Source organism: Nannospalax galili, unplaced genomic scaffold, assembly GCF_000622305.1.
Source record: "Nannospalax galili isolate Female #2095 unplaced genomic scaffold, S.galili_v1.0 scaffold25, whole genome shotgun sequence".
Classification (NCBI taxonomy): Eukaryota; Metazoa; Chordata; class Mammalia; order Rodentia; family Spalacidae; genus Nannospalax; species Nannospalax galili.
Genome location: NW_008355642.1, coordinates 2,618,350 through 2,632,358, shown reverse-complemented (window position 1 = coordinate 2,632,358; position 14,009 = coordinate 2,618,350).

Genomic DNA, 14,009 nt, shown 5'->3' with positions numbered 1-14,009 from the left:
GATAATAACATGAGCTACAAACTGAGGGATTGGGGGGTTAGAGAGAGGAAAACTTCCAATTGTGCTTTAGAAATAGAAGAATGATGTTTCGGGGATGATTATATGCCTAGACCTCAAATTTATTCTTAGATTCCGAATGATAATATAGTCTAACCTCTCTTTCTAAAAAAAAAAAAATCTGGTCTGTGCATCTGCATCTGGCTTGAGGGTAAGTGACACACAATCTAAAGTGTAATGTGTAAAGCATAGTCTACAGGCTGAGCTCTAGTGAACAGCCACATGCATCTCTTCCAACCTTCCTTCAGCCCCAAGCTTTTCCCTTTAATGAGAGGGTTCCTTGTTTGAAGTCTGTACTAGAACAATGACATTGAACTATATACCTCTTTCCTTAGAGGACTTCACTCTTTCAAGCACCAGGAGTGGATAATGATAAAGGAAATCCTACACGGAGAACACACCCTATTTGGAACAGAGGGCTGTAAAGGTCAGTTTATAGTTAGACAACATGTTATACCCAGTATAGGTCAAGATAGCTAATGCTAGACATCTGGAGGTCTATGAGTCACACAAAATGGCTCACACCACCTATCTGGGGTTCCCAAAAGTAAACAGGGATGTAATCAATTTTACAACTGTTTTTGGCAGAATGCCACTTTCATGTACTTCTGTGTAATATGACCTGAATGTCAGAAACCTGAATTCTTCCCCTGCACCAGCCTGCCTGTATGTCTCTCTGAAGACCTATGTGCCAATCTGTGTGCCTACCTGTGCCTGCCTATGTCCTGCCTGTGTGTGCTGGCATGTGCCTGGGTGCCTGCCAACAGCTGCTTGACTTGTGGCCTATATGCTAATGAATAAAGTATATTTTCTCTGTCCAGAGCTCCTCAAAATCTCTGTAACCTCCTAATGTTCCAGGACCCTCCTCCTTTCCTATCATTTGAGTGTGGAGATCAGCCTGCCTCAGCTTCCCAAGTGCTGAGATCAAAGGCATGAGCTACCACCAGGCCCGACTCATTATACCTTTTCTTCTACTTACATTGACTCATTTGTAGTTTAAGACTTTCTCATTCCCCCATGAAAGAATAAATTAGAGAAAGGTAGAAAGACAAATAAATTGGAATAAACAACCAGAAATTAACTATTTAACTATAAGGAATTTACAGCTCTGTTTAAGCTTAGCCCTGGAACAGCCTGATTTAAGGCAGAGTGTTGTAGAGCTGGGGATTGGGTGTCACCAACTACACTGTTTTATATACAAAGCTAATATTAGCTTTCAGGAATGGATGTCTTGAGAGTACCTCCCCTAAGTTTTCATTTCCTCAAGTTTCTTCATCTTTAAAACAGGGTTAAATGCAATTTAGTCCCCCCCCCTTTTTCTGGCCTTTTTGAGACAAGGTCTCCCTGTAGCCCCAGCTGGCCTGGAACTCGCTATGTAGATCAGGCTGGCCTCGAACACAAAGAGATCTGCCTGCCTCCCAAGTGCTGGGATTAAAGGCGTGCACCACCACATCTGGCTAATTTAATCCTTTTAAGAGAGGTAGTTAAGTAAGTTATAATGCTAAGCACATATTTGTCATTCCATAACACTGGTTCTTCATTACTGCTTGCAAAGTGGATTGCATTGGGAATCAGAACACCAGAACTCTGGGTTTATCTAATGACTCATAGTACGACTGTCAACAAATTTTTCCCATCCTCCCCCTCAACTAGACTACAGGATCTGCAAGTCTCTTCTCTGACATGTGCTGATTCTCACTTCCGTACTTCTTCCAGATAGTTACTTTTCTAAACCTCAACACTTTACATTGTTTTCCAGATTCATTGAACATTCTGCTGTAAAAGCCCTCCTCTAAAGAGCATCTTACTCAAGTTTCCTACTCCGTTTTCCACTGACTTTGATCTGGAAGATCTAGTTTCTTGAGTTTGACTTGCAACCTTTGATCAAGTGCCTATCGCGTGAAGCCTTCATCCTCCTTCAATGTAGAGTTATACTCAGCTAAAAGTCTGGATTATGAAAATCATCGTTTATCACCATTGTTCATCAATGCACATTGTGAACCTGAGTGCTTTGCACTGTGCCTCACACATAGTAAATGTTTAATAAACAATTGTTGAATAAATGGTGAAAAGGGGCCACAGAGCACCAAGGAAATTTTTCAATATTACTATGTTCCTAAAAAGGCTCTACTTAGGCCTTGGCCAGAACTCATCTCTGGTAAAATGACACAGAAGGTAAAGTTAAATTTCTTTCCCAGTTTACAGTGCACTCTCAATTATTGGGGAGAAAAGCAACTCTGGAGAAAACTCTCTTCAAATAATCTGCTCTGATATGTAAAGGAATGACAATATTTGATGCTTTCTCCTAGTCCTCTCCAGCCAATAATATTTGTTTGTAATACAGGTAGGGACACATTCATGCAAAAGAATTCATCTCCAATTTTATGCTAATTTCAAGCCTAAATTGCAGGTAGGTGAAAAGAGACAACTTTTTGAATAGGAAGAATTGAGAGCTAGAACCACTCAGAGCGCAGTGATGAGCCATCTATTCCTGCATAAGCCTGGCATTGTAATGTTCTAATCCAGATCATTCCTCCTGAGCACAGTGTCTGCCCAATCTCAAAGTCGAAAAAGTTTGCATTTCTTAAAGCACTTCTCAAATTTATATGCACTTACAACACAAGTCCTTCTTCAAACCAAGTGTCAGAAAGTGCATCTTGCCCTTCCTTTTCAGTTGTTGTTGCTCTTTTCCTTCATTAACTGTCAAGTTAGTAATCTTCAAGCAGAAGGTTTACTCTTGCAGTCTTTCTGGTATGTACATCATGCATTAAGCAATATCACTAACTCTGTTAGGACTTCCTGAAGAAACAGAGGTGTCTGTGTTGTTATTGGATTTGTGTTGATACTCTAACTCAAGATTTTACAGAAGGAAACATATTCATTCAAAGAGAAGGAATGAAGGAATGGAGAAAGCGGGGGGGGGGCAATGGAGATAGTAAACGAAGGGAGGAAAACAGGAAGATGTCTTCATGGTTGGTTTGGATTTAAAGACAAATTAAAACACTTTTGCGTAGAAGGCATTGTCTATGGCCTTCAAAACAAATCGGCTGGAGGGTTCCCTGGGGTTGACGGAAAGCATGGATATAACTAAAATGAAATCTGAAGTTATGAAATTTTGGAAATGGAATACTATTGGCCCTCAGGTCTTTTGTGGCTGTTGCCTAGGTAACTCAAATATGAACACCTACATGGAATCAGGCTTCCATGGACAGTGGTTAGCACATAGGGATGCCTCATTTCATTTTGGGTAGTTTGCACAATGTGGTAGAAAGTCTGGCTTCACAAGAAAAACACTGTTCTGTAAACATACACAAAGAAAGACAATGAAAAATAGCTCTGAGGGAAATGGCTCCTCATCTGAGCCTGTCAAGCTGAGGACTTCTCTGGATGATTGCTCTTCATAGTTACAGCCTGAATCAAGTTAACAGCTTGGGTAAGACAGCATCAGGAAGACATAGAAATAAAGAAGAATCATGAGAGAAACTAAATAAAAGCTTGTAGGAAAGCCTTTAAACCCAAATCTTGATTTTACAGTTTCTTGAAGGCCTCTCTCTCTCTCTCTCTCTCTCTCTCTCTCTCTCTCCCTCTCTCTCTCTCTCTCTCTCTCTCCAATTTCCTTCTTTCTCAAATTCTTTTCTTTCTCTTCTTTGTTTCTTTTTATCACATATTACAGCAAAACTAACATATCTCAGGCAGAATATGAGCTCACACCTGAACTGTGTTACCCAAGTTATAATCTTTCTAGTAAAGAACTCATCAACTACTTACAAGTAACTCACCATTCATATATCTTCAGTTGCCTGCCTGTGCATGCAGATCTCAGGCACAGCTACTCTGATGTGTCCATTTCTGTGCATCTTTGATGTTGTTATAATCCTGCTAAAGAGTCCATTCTGCTGATAAATGCCATTGAAAGAATAAATAATTATGGGGCGTAGTAAACCTTTTTAAAAATCACTCCAACATCTCCAGACCAAAACATGGATTATGATTTACAGTGACACTTCTAATCCTTTAAATTGATCCTACTTCTAGCTGAATTACAGTTGACCTAAATGCACTGACCCAGAGATTAACAAATAATTAAAATCCTCTAGAAACATGCATCCTCTAGAGACGACTGCCTTCTACCTTTCAATCCGGGCTCACACAGCTTTGGGTTTTGCCTAAGTGTTCCTCCTTTTTTCCCCTTTGTCTACTAACTACAAAGCACCGTTTCTTCAAAACAGTTCTAAATGCCAAACTATTCATCAGCTCCTATTCCACTCGAGGACGTGAAAGATGACCCAGTTTGGTTCCCTGAAAAATTCAAAGTAGGTGAAGTTTCTCTCCTTCTTGTAGTCCCCTTGAGTGCCTGTACTTCCTTTCCTTCCAAGAGGTATCTCCAACTTCCCTACATACTTCTTCACCCAAGTCTTCCCACGCCACAAGACTTTATATATATACTTTTCTCCTTATCGATTTCTCTGGGCAGCTGGGCACACCATTCATTTGGGACTCTAGTCTGGATCCCTGAGCTTAAGAGTTGAGATACTAATGGATAAAAATGACTTCTTTTAAGTAAAGGTTACTGTATGACAGCCATTTTTATAATAGCTTAATTGTGATAAAATTCACCTACCTTATTCACCCTTTAGAAATGTATGATTTAGGGGTTTTTAGGATATTCACAAGGTTGTGCAATCATAACCATTCTGCCATCCCAGAATAATATTAATTATCCCCAAAAGGAAATTCTGTGCTTGAGTAAAAATCACTCTCCATTCCCCTCTCCTTCTAGCCCTGGGTAAATTCCGATCTATGTTCAATCTCTACAGATTTGCCTTTCCTGGGCACTTCCTAAAACCGGAATCATGTACTATGTGGCCTTACACAACCACATTGTTTCAGTTAGCATCGTATTTTCAAAGTTCATGCTTTTTCTATCATGCATGGATACTTCAATCCTTTCTATGTCCAAATAAAATTTCACTCTCTTAGGTACACTGCATTTTCTGTAACACAAGTTGATGAATATTTGGGTTATTCTGACTTTGGACTATTTCGAATAGTGTTCTCTTTTATATAAAAGGATTTTGTGTGCATATATGTGTAAATGTGTGCGTTTATATGTGGGTGTGCACACATGTGTTTGTGTGTGTGCATGTGTGTGTATAGACAAGAGGTCATGTGACTTCCTCAATCTCTAGCCACTTTATTTTTGATACAGATTCTTTCATTGAACCTGGATTTGGCTATACTGATCAGGAAACCATAGGGATTCTCTTACCTCTGCCTCACCATCACAGGGATTACTGGTGAAGGCCACCATGGGAATTACAGGTGCATGTATGCCACTGTGCTCAGCTTTTTTATGTGGATTGTATGGAATCAAACTCGGGTGTTCACGCTTGCACAGCAAACGCTTTACAGACTGAGTCATCGCTACAGCCTTAATTTCATGTAAAAGGTTTCAAGTGAAAATAGTGTTATCTTTTCTCTTGGGTATGTACATAGAGAGTTTTAGGAGATATTATAACTCTCCAAGTTTTAGAACTCACAAACATTTCCAAAGTTTCTACATCATTTTAATATCCCCATCAAAAATATTAAGTGGTTCTTATTTCTCCAAATCCTTTCCAACACTTACTAGCTCTGTGCTTTTTAGTTTTGTTTGGCAGGCATTCTATATGTATCATGTTATATGCATAACAACCATGAAGGTGGATACTATTTTTCCCAATTTATAAATTAGTATACTGAGACTTGAGACAATTAGGTGAAAATATTTTTAAAGATTTTATTTATTATTTTTTAAAGATTTTATTTATTACTTTTATTTTATATGTATGAGTGTCTTGCCTGAATTGCATGTATGTAAGTGCACCCATGTCAGGCCCACGGAGGTCAGATGAGGGTGTCAGATCCCCTGGAACAGGAGTTATGGATGGTTGTTAGCCACCATGTGGGTACTAGGAATCGAACCTGGGTCCTCTGCAAGAGCATCCAGTGCTCTTAACAGCTGAGCCATCTCTCCAACCCCCAGTACTTACTTTCTGCTGATGATATGACAGGCATTTTTGGGCAGCCGCATCTCCTTGGATGCTCACAATGAGCTCAGGAAGTAGACACTATGCAAACTTTCTGATGTCCAAAGAAGTGAAGATAACTTACACAGTCATTCAGTCAGTAGTTAGTGAAGACGTATTTTGAACTTGATCTCATTTTAGTAGATAGTGGAGTCAGAATTCAAATCCAAAGCTACTTGGATCCATCAAAACCCATGCTTATCTTCATTACACTTCACTAATGCAACTCTTGTGTTATCCTTGCAAAAGCAACTAACACTTTAACAGATTCTCCAGCAAAATATGACCATGACTACTCAGAGGAAACAACCTCTAATTGGAGCATTTCAAGCATCCTGATGGAAATACAGGTGTGAGTGAGACCCTTACAGCCTTTTCTACCTACTGGTTCAGGGTGCCATAAGTGAACCCTAGCTAGTAGTTCATAACACTGTGCTAATGAATGCTTCAATTTTTTTCAATATATACAGGACTTCAAATGCATAGGTGAGTGTAGCTGGTAAGTAACATATAAATAAAATGTCTAAATTGAACCTGTTTCACTTAATTAAGAGTGCCACGAACGTGTGTCTGTTAGTAATAATAGTCCACAGTGTTTGAGGCTTTTCTATGTGCTAGATACTATCCTATGAGCTTTACATCTACTAATTCATTGATTCATCACAGTGGTTCTCAAGGATAGGTATTATTATTATCTGCATATTACAGATAAGGAAACTAAGGCATAGCGGTTTAGTTGCTTGCAAACCACCACACAGCTAATGTTCAGTGGAGTCACATTCTGTAACTAAGTGCCCTTGCTTTGGAGTCAAAACTTTTAACCACTACCTCTTAAAGAAATGACAGGGTAGAACTCTTCAGATTTGCCCATATGCTACAAAACTTCCATTTAGTCTCTATGATTTAGTGACAGCAGAATTAACGATAAATTTAGAATAGAGGTTCAAAATCTTATGGAGTCCTGTGAGTTTAAAAATATATGGCTGGCCATGGTGGCACATGCCTTTAATCCTATCACTTGGGAGGCAAAGACAGGCAAATCTCTGCAAGTTTGAGACTATCCTGGTCTACACTGTGAGTTCCAGGCCAGCCAGGGCTACATATTAAGATGCTGTCTCAAAAATAAATAAATAAATAAATAAATAAATAAATAAATAAATAAATAAATGACTATGGGGTTGGGGAGATTACTTAGTAAGCATACTTGTGGCACAATCATAAAGACCTAAGTTTGAATTGCCAGAGGCCACTTAGAAAAGCCAGACATGGCTTTGTGTGCTTGTAATTCCAGCACTGGGGAGGGAAAACAGATGAATCCTGGGAGTTCAGGGGCCAAGCTAGCCAAAATAGCATGTTTCAGGCTCAGTGAGAGACTCTGTCACAAAGGAAGAAAATGGAAGTGATAAAGAATGCTATCCATCCTCCTGCTCTGGACTCTGCACATGCACACACAGGCAGGTGCACATACATACCCACACACCATATATAAATATATATATTCTACTCCAAGGGTACAAACTTACATTCCTAAAAGAAGCAGTATATCAGAAATATCAGCTGTACTGTCTGCTTCAGCATTGACCTCAAAGTTCTCATTGACCTATAGCATCACAGTATCCATGGGATCATATTAGGCATCATTTAAACTATCAATTCATGCTCCATGTTTCTAATATTAAAGCCTTACAGAATTCAGGCATCTCTGCATTACTTCCTAAAGAGCCAGAACAGAAGATTCAATGAGACTGTCTGGCTCCACAAAACTGTGAAGATGCCTCACTCCACCTTTTTTATTTTAAATGCATGTTTATTATTATCATTATTATTATTGTATGTGTGTACATGTTATGTGGTGAGAGAGCATGCACGCCATGGCACTCATGTCGAGGCCATAGAATAGCATTGTGGAGCCTGTTCCCTCTACCTTTACATAAGTTCAGGGATTGCACTCAGGTCACCAAGCTCACACAGCAAGTGCCTTACCAGCTGACTGAGCCATTTCACTGTCTCCCACCCCCAGCTTCCTTCTTAACTGTAGTTGCAGAGAATAAAAAACAAATCTCTTTACATTTAATGATATTTTTACTGCTAACCACTACAGAGAGCTCCAATGACATACATCATGGAAAAGTTGCAAAGGCCTTACATGACACTCGCCCAGGATCCTTGGATTTCTTCCAAAACTGAGAAGCAGGGCTGGGGCATAGGCTATAAAAATTGGCCCACAATGACGAGGTCCTAGTTAATCATCCAGAACAAGGCTTGGACAAGTACTTTTTTGATGTCAGGAAATCATGTGAGAACTAGGGGAACAAGTAAGAATGAAAAGGAAAACTACTAGAAACTGTAGAAAACAAGTTTCTACAGCCTCCTTAGTTCCAGTGAGGGTGCTTTCTGATAATTTTCACCCTTTTCCAAAATGTTTCATATGACCCTATCCCGCTGAAGTTTCTTTAGCTCACCCAATGGTAAGAGCAAAGATCTCTCTCCATTTATTATGCACATTGTGCCCAACAAGACATGCAATAGTTCTTGAAACATGGTAGTCTGGATTAAGGAGCACATAGTCACAAGTAGCACTGCAAATGTGTTATTTTATTTAGTTTTCACATCAACCTTCAGAGACAGGTTCAATTCTTACCTTCATTATACATACAGAGGAAATGATAAAGTCCGGGTCATTATGTGGCTTGACTAAGGTTTCACAGTTGGTAAATGGTGGAGCTATGAGTCAAATTCAGGAAGCATGGCTTCAGAATATATATATATATATTTTTTATAATAACTTTGCTATATTGCTTCAGGATGCACAGAAGCTATTGGAGGGTAATTTGTTTGTGTATATATGCTTTTGTGAATACATGTGCATTCATTTATGACATTATCAATTGGTTTGTCTTTTTGCAGTTTTAAATGGATAGCTGGAATAATTGACCCAACTGTCATATTCAGTCTGAAGTTAAAACTAAATCTGTAATGACCCTAACTAGCCACACGATGGCACTATGACATCATTATTGTGTTCTAGAATCCTCTAAATTGAGTTTTTAATGTTAATATAGGTGTTGTTTGCTCATTATAAAAATATTTTGTGATGCAGAACAGTAAAAGTCAGGAAAATGTTTTGACTTCATTGAATACTGTATCTGTGTGTGTGTAGCTTTTCATTTTTGAGACATTGCCTATCCAGTCTCATGGAAATCCTCCTGCCTCAGACATTCAAGTGCTGGAATTACAGGCATCAGCCACCAAGCCCAGTTAATATTTTAAACTCCAAGCCACAGGCTTTGGAGTCAAACCGGACCTGCGTTTGAACTCCAGCTCCACGTTTCCTAGCTATATGAGCTGGAGTTAGATGTGCAGTGAGAGAAAGGATGATAAACAGAGCTACATCCCAACACACTTGAAGGGATTAAAGATGATAATCTGGGGATGAAGTGATGACTCACTAGTTAAGAGCATTAGCTGCTCTTTCAGAGGGTGTTCGAATCCCAACACCCACACGGTGGCTAACAACCTCCTGTAACTCGTTTCAGGGGATCCAATGCCCTTTCTGACCTCAGTGGGCATTGCATGACATGGGTATACTTACATACACATAGGCAATACACTCATACACATAAAATAATAAAATATGCTAGTTATCCATACTAAGTGTCTAGTACGCAGCCAGAGCTCAGAACAAGGCATTTCTTAGTCACGGCAGTTTTAAGTTCATGATAGGCTCTCGGCACTTTTGCCTTTGGAGACTGCCCCCATTTCTCATCACATACATTGAAATGTATCCACCTCCAACCTTATATACATGTCTCAAAAAGAATTTGAAGAGTTTTAAAATTTCAACTTCAAATTCAAATTACTCATACTTCTTTCTGTGTGTATTTTTTTTTTTGTGCTTGTTGTTTGATCTGGGTTCTGATGTAGCCCAGGTTGGCCTCAGCTTGCTTTGTTATCAACTGTGACCTTGAAGGTCTTTAATATTTTTATTGCACTTTTATTTATGTTGTGTGTGTACACATGTGTTTATTTGTGTATGTGTGCTATGACATGCTAGTGGAGGCCAGAGGGCAACTAGCAGAAGTCAGTTCTCTCCTTTTACCATGCCAAACTAAACTCATCAGGCTTGGCAGCAAGCAGCTTTACCCAATGAGCCATCTTGTTGGCCTTGACATTGACCTCTGGTCCTCCTGTCTCCACCTTCCAAGGCTGGAAATAGATTTATACTTATCAGAGATTGTATTTTCAGACATACTTGCATACTTACAATCTACCTAGTCATTTTTCCAAATAATTAATTTTTTTCTAAATTTAAATGTAAGAATATATAGAATTGATGCATTGTATACTTTGACATTTATTTAAAATTTGTTGACTTTGATTTCAGAATTGTTTTGACATTTTGAGTCAATCACTTTATTAAGCCTTCAAACTCCTTTGCAGGCCCTTGAAAACATCACAAGCTTTAGGAATTGTGCCTATAATGTTTGGTGGAATAAAATAAAAGCCTCTGAATAGTATTATTATCATTTGTTTTATGCATTATTTTTATGCCTGCCGAATATTTAATTGTATCTTCTCCAAACTGCACTCAGCTGTTATCTGTTAATGTATATTTAGGTTGTCTCTAAGTTTGCCATTATAAATGATGCTGAAATTTGCAATCTTTGAATATAACCCAGTTTACAATATATTAGGATGATTGCTCCAGGATAGTCTCAGAAGTGGGATTACGGCATCAGTGTGCATGAGTATTAGTCATGGTTCTTAACATATGTGGTGTAATTAGTTTGAAAATACTAGGACCAATTCATGCTCCCAGCAATAGTGACTGAAATAAAAGTGTCCATTTTATTGCCTTATTAGCATGTTGTTTTTCCTCTTAGGATATTTGTCAATCCTTGATCTTGATATGGAGTAGAGGGGGTTCACAAGTGGCAGAGAAGCAGCATAGATTCAGATAATATTACAAAATTGGAGATTCGGGTCATCCAAACCCTGCTAAGATAAGATCAGCCAGGATTCTGAAGAGAAGGAGGAAACATAGAAACAGGAGATTACCACTGAGCATGGGAATACAATCCAGAAAAAAGTTGTCACTTAATTTGCAAAAGACAAAAGACTGGAAATGAAGAAGAGTGAAAAAAAATTAATTTAGTGTTTGTGAATATTTCACAAAGCTAAGGAGAAAAAAGTTGAAGTTTAGAACTTCTCAAAGAGCAATGATCCCAGGAAACATCCAACCCTGATTCTAATTTTGGCTCCCCTATAAAGCTTTATTTTAGGAATGTGGTACACTAGACATAAGTTCAGTCTAGCTGACACTGCAAAGCAGCCTCCAGTCTGCCCAGTGGCTGGATTAATGAGAACAATTTGTATTTCTGTAGCCTTGAAGAAAACAGTATGAATTCTCTTTGGGTGGGGGCACAAGATCAAGAGTCTGTACACTTTTTCAGGCACAAAGACTAGCAACCAGTAAGTAAACAAAACAGACAAAGTATGAAGAAACAATGCCAAGAAGAAAAAATACAGATAACATAGACATATGATGAGTAGGTTATCATGTAGACAATAAATAGTCAAGAATGTAAATGATAATACAGCGAATTTTGTTGTGTATAACATAAGAAAGAAAATCAAATAAAAATTCTAAAACTTAGAAACACAAAAGTGAAATTATGAATTCAATAGAATTATGTTTGGGGGACTGGACAGATGGCTCAATGGTTAAGAGCACTGACTTTTCTTACAGAAGACCCAGGCTCTATTCCCAGCACCCACATGGCGGCTAACAACCATCCCTAACTCTAGTTCCAGGGAACCCAAAACCTTTCTGATCTCCACGGGCATTGCATGACATGGGTATACTTACACACCTACAGGCAATACACTCATCCTCATAAAATAAAAATTTATAAAAAGAATTATGTTTTATCCAACATAAGGCCCAAGATTTACCATTGCATTAAAGGATATGCCAACTGCCGGCTGCACTCTCTGGGAAGACTGTCCTCCACTATTTTGTATGGTGTTTGGAGACTGCCAGTCTCCATGCCCTGTCCTCCTTCTAACCAAGTATTTGCATAATGTTGACCTAAATAAAGTGTGTTGTCCTAGGAGTTTGAACCTTGAGCTAAACAATGCACAGTAAACTTGGTTCACAGTATCAGCCATCATTTTCCTCTGTCTACATCCTGGAAGATGCCATGGGTTTCCATATTTTCTGGGACCCAATTGCTTGACTTTTCTGCTTTGCACTAACATCCTCTCCCAAAATGATTCCTTGGCTAGCAAGCATATTAGTTTGGGTAAGTAATAAACTTACTCCCAAATTTCAGTGGCTTAAATATGTCAGTTTGGAAAGAAAGTCTGTTTCTCCTATATCTAATCCATAGGGAGTCAGCAGGAAGGCAATGCTCTGTAGTTATTCAGTTCCATTCTTTGGCTCTGCTCTGCTCTACTCTAAGCCTTAAGAGTCCTGTACATTTAACTGGCAAGATTAAATGTAGGCGTTTCTATGGAAAATGCCATATGGCATTTCTATTCATGTCTCACTATCCATTATGCAGGGTTGTGGTCATACATTGCAATAAGGTGAACCAGAGAACGGAGTCTAGATGGGTGTCTTGAATGAATAGAACATTGATGCGCTAGTGTCTCTCATCACATGGGGGATAAATTCCAAGGCCTCTATAGTAAATGCTTAAAATCATGCATAATACTGAACCCTTATATAATATTTTCCTATACTACACATATCGATGTCAAATTTTACTTAATAAATCAGGCACAGTGAAAGATTATCCATGACTAACAATAAAATAGGACAATGATATCAATAGACTGTAATAAAATTGCCAGAGTCAGTATCCTTCTACTTTGGGAATGATATTAAATAAAGCAAGGATACCTTGAACACAAACACTGGCACACAGCAACAATCAGATCACCAAGACCACCACCAAACGAGTAACCGGAAGGTATAATGTGCAGCATGGATACCTTGATGAAGGGCTGATTCATGGTCCAGGCAGAACAGAACAGGATGGCACAAGATTTCACCACACTACTCAAAACTGAAGGCAATTTAATACTCACGGGTTATTTCAGAAATTGTCTATGAGATATTTTAGAGCACAGTTAATCACGAGTATCTAAAAGCTAAGAAAGCAAAACTATGGATAAGGGGAGCCTACAGCAGTGATGACGACCTGCAGTTTGTACAAGTCAAGCTCATCTGCCACTTGCTTACAAAGGAATAAAATCAATACAATTACATAGAAGGTAGGACTTTTACGAGACAGAGTCTCACTAAGTAGCCCTTGTTGACCTGAAATCTAGACCTAGCTGGCCTCAAACTCACAGAAATCTGCCTGTCTAGGCATCCCTAGTGCTGGAATTAAAGGTCTGCAGCACCACATCCTGCACTAGACATAGGGTTTTAATAGACAGAGCTTGAAAAGGGGAACACAGAAAGGAACTATTGTAAATAAAGAAAGCAGAGCATTATTCAGCCTGGCTGCAGTATCAACTGCAGCACTGGGAGCAGTAACAAGCAAGGCTATAAGTGATAGAGTCCTGAAGGAAAGATTTAAATCTGTGGACCCAAATCAACAAACTGGCTTATGGGCCAAATGCAGCATGTCCCCTAATTTGAAAAATGTATTTTATTTATGATTTTGATGTTTTCTGTATGAGCCTGCATGTATGTAAGTGCACCTGTATCATGCAATGTCCACAGAAGCCAGAAGAGGGTGTCAACTTCCCCAGAACTAGAGTTGGAGACAGTTGTTAGCTGCTATGTGGGTGCTAGGAACTGAACCCTGGTCCTCTGCAAGAGCAGCCAGTGCTCTTAACTGCTGAGGCATATCTTATTTATTTATTTAT